This window comes from Archocentrus centrarchus, chromosome 1 (assembly GCF_007364275.1).
Source record: "Archocentrus centrarchus isolate MPI-CPG fArcCen1 chromosome 1, fArcCen1, whole genome shotgun sequence".
In the NCBI taxonomy this organism is placed as follows: domain Eukaryota; kingdom Metazoa; phylum Chordata; class Actinopteri; order Cichliformes; family Cichlidae; genus Archocentrus; species Archocentrus centrarchus.
The window spans coordinates 29,379,438-29,382,961 of record NC_044346.1 but is presented as its reverse complement, the minus strand read 5'-3'; the positions used below and the strand labels follow the sequence as shown (position 1 = coordinate 29,382,961).

The following is a 3,524-nucleotide window of genomic DNA, read 5'->3' as shown; positions in this document are numbered from 1 at the left end:
CAGGGTTATTATAGTTAACGAAAACGAACGAAATAACGAAAACTGAAATTGAAAAAACATTGTCGTTAACTGAAATAAATAAAAACTATAATTAAAAGGAAAAAACGATAACTAATTAAAACTGAATTGTGAGTTTACAAAACTAACTAAAACTAACTGAAATTATCGATAAACTGACTTTCATTTACTTGTTTTTTTGGGGGTTTTTTTTTAAGCCTTGTGGATTGATATGAAATCATTGTTTCCGCTCTCCGACTTCAAGCTGGGAGCGCCACAGGACAACTGTGTGAGTGCGCATGTGCGTGCGCTCACCGCGCTGGTCCGCAAAGTAATGGCTGCGGTCTGCAGAGAAAGCGGCAGAGTCCCGTATGGAGGTTCTTTGAGTACAAACACCTGCACACGACCACAAGGTAATTAACACACACAATCCAGCTACACAAGCATAAATGCGGACATGAGGTCGGCAACTTCTGTAGGTTGTGTACAGAGGCCGCAAAGACCCTGCAGGTTTAATTAGCGAGCATCTAACCAAGCTAGCTCCAAAACAGAAGCAGCTTCAGGTGGTGAGAACATCAGGATGCAGCTGGATTTGAGCTTTGACTCCTTCAAAGAGTTTGTTTTTGTTTAACACCACATGTAGGCGTTATTAATCTGCTGCACTGATGCTGAACTTTATTGTGGAGTTTATTGTAGAATTTATTGAGTTTGGGAGTTCATGTTTTTCTTTGTTTCTCCCTGTTGATGTTCATGTGTGTCCTTAATATTACACACATTTAGCATGTCTTGTGAACAGTTGGTTGTTGACTATATTTCTTTAAACTGTATCTTTTGTCAAGTTTTCATTACACAATAGTCACTTTTGCGCCTTGAATCTTACACCTGATCAGGTATGAAAATACTAAAACTAATACTGAAACTAACTGAAACTAACTAAAACTAAGCATGAAACCAAAAATAAAAACTAATAAAAACGAGCAAAACCACTCTGAAAACTAATTAAAACTAACTGAATTAGAGAAAAAAAAGTAAAAACTAACTAAAACTAAACTATAATGTAAAATCCAAAACTATTATAACCCTGATCTGCACTGTCCCGTGATTAGCACAGTTCTTGCCGTACCTCCCAGAAGCAGTGCCTTATAGACATTAGCAGGTCTTTCCTCCCCCCTTTAGTGACGAATACTTAAATTCTTTCAGTTGTAGCAGCATGAATATTGTGTTTGGTATTGCATTGCAAATTATTTTGGTGGTCAACTGCATCATGCGGTCACAGTATAAACAGTAGCTGCTACCTGAGCATCTTCCCCTCGCTCTCCTGTTACCAGACGGGATTTTAGTTGTGACCCTGAAAGCTTTACTATATTTGGTGTAATCAGCTGGGTCTCGAGCCCCCTTTTAACACTCATGTTAAACAAGTTTGTGTTAGCCTGCAAAAATGACTTAATAAAAAAACTGTAATAATACATATATTATCTCTATTTGTTTATTTGTTTATTTTTTATCAACTTAAGTTCTTGTGACCATTACAAGTTTTGAATTACTATTTATTTGATGATCTGTATTTCTCATTGATCTGAGCTTACAAATTTTCCCCTCCAGGTTTGCCACGTTTACCACTATGGTGGTGATGGACTCAGTCAGGAACAGGTCAAAGCAGGATTTGATCATCAATCCAGGATACAGCATATTGTGTAGGTCTTGGGGTCATCCTGATGACATTGTCATTTTGAAAGCCTACCTTGATTCTCAGGTGGGGATGAATACCAGGTGTCATGGTCCTGGGCCTTTTGCTCAGTGTTTTGAGTTTACTGTAGATTTTACTATTTTGTATTGTTCATTTGTTTGAGTATTTTCTTTCTATTTGTGGGCTTTCTTCATGGTGTTTGCCTCCCTGTGTCTTATTTTGGTCCTTGTACTTTGTGTTTAGTTTTGCATCCTGTGTCTCCCTCCCAGCTGTTTCCCGTTGTCTCATTCCCTGGTGTGTATATATTGCTTTAGTTTCCCTCTGCTCTTTGTCGTGTCATCCACTCATGGTTGTGTGTTCCTGTGCTCTGTGTTTTCCTGGAGGAATCCTAGTTTTGGAATTCTTGCTCATGATATGCCATCAGTAGTGTTTAACAATAAAGCAACTTTGAGTTTATATTGGCCTGCTGAGTCCTGCATTTTGGGTCCACTCGCTGCCTGCTGCTCAGCCCACCTTGACACCAGGATAAATTCCCATTATTTTACATGGCCATTCTCGTCATCACTGGATTCCTCCTCATCAGCCATTCCTTGATTTGGATTATATTCTGTAATATCTCCAGCTTCTGACACTTAATCCTGTAATCCACCCTCACTGTCATTTTCAGATGTACCTGAGTTCAGTTTTTTACACTGACTCCCTCATGATTCCTAATGACTGGTCATTGCATTTGGTGTTCCTGGTCAAAAATGATCAGTCATTAGGAATAATGAGGGAGTCAGTGTAAAAAACTGAACTCAGGTACATTTTCATTTGTCAGTTTGTATGACTGTGTGGTAGATGCATTGCTGTTAATGGTTTGTTTTGGGTATTTTTTTAACATTTGAAATTCTTTTTTCTTTTGCTAAAACACTGGAAGGAGGCCATTTTTGTTTTAAGTGCATTCTCTATATTTATATATATATATTTCAGATGCTGAAGGCCAGTGGAGGTGACTGGGTGCCTTTGGTGGTGGGATTTACTTCTGTGTGCTGTGGACATCTATGCATCCCTGGTTTAAGCTCACCTTAGTATGTGTGGGTGTGAATTGGTGATTCTTTGGACTTCTCTCCATCTGGCATCCCATTCTCCCCCTGGTGAGCTGCAGCTCTGAGTTGATTAGTAGTAAATGTGCAATTGGTTTGACAGCTCTCTTTTACATCGTGTTTTTAAAAAAAATAATTGTCAATAAACTGACTCTCTTACGACTTGAACCACGTCACTGTCTGAGGTATATTGGACCTGAATACCTGTCTTGCAATTAGTGTGGTTTTGAATCGGATATTCCCTGGATGAAATTCCCAGGGTGGTGTTACTGGGTTTTCTTTCTGTAATTGTAAAGTTTTGACCTTTTAATCATCAGACCATCATCCTTGTGTGTATCATAACTGGTTAAGATTAGGCTTAAAACTTTCCTTTATGATAAAGTTTATAGTTAGGGCTGGATCAGGTGACCCTGAACCATCCCTTAGTTATGCTGCTATAGGCCAAGGCTGCTGGGGGGTTCCCATAATGCACTGTTTCTTTTCATTCACCTTATTTACTCTGTTTTTACTTAACTCTGTATTTAATCATTAGTTATTATTAATCTCTGTCTCTCTTCCACAGCATGTGTTGTCCTGTCTCTCTCCCCTCAGCCCCAACTGGTCACAGCAGATGACTGCCCCTCCCTGATCCTGGTTCTGCTGGAGGTTTCTTCCTGAAAGGGAGTTTTTCCTTCCCACTGTTGCCAAATGCTTGCTCATAGGCGGTCGTTTTGACTGTTGGGTTTTCTCTGTATCATTGCAGGGTCTTTACCTAC

The 3,524-nt window shown here is 39.3% G+C and overlaps 1 long non-coding RNA gene across 1 annotated transcript; it reads left to right on the top strand.

Moving 5' to 3' along the window:
- Nucleotides 1-351: 351 nt before the first annotated feature.
- LOC115789191 (uncharacterized) lies at nucleotides 352-2,814 on the top strand. The gene is made up of 3 exons (XR_004020679.1): nucleotides 352-410; nucleotides 1,600-1,691; nucleotides 2,657-2,814. It is a non-coding gene; the product is annotated as an uncharacterized LOC115789191 (long non-coding RNA).
- The last annotated feature ends 710 nt before the right edge of the window (nucleotides 2,815-3,524 follow it).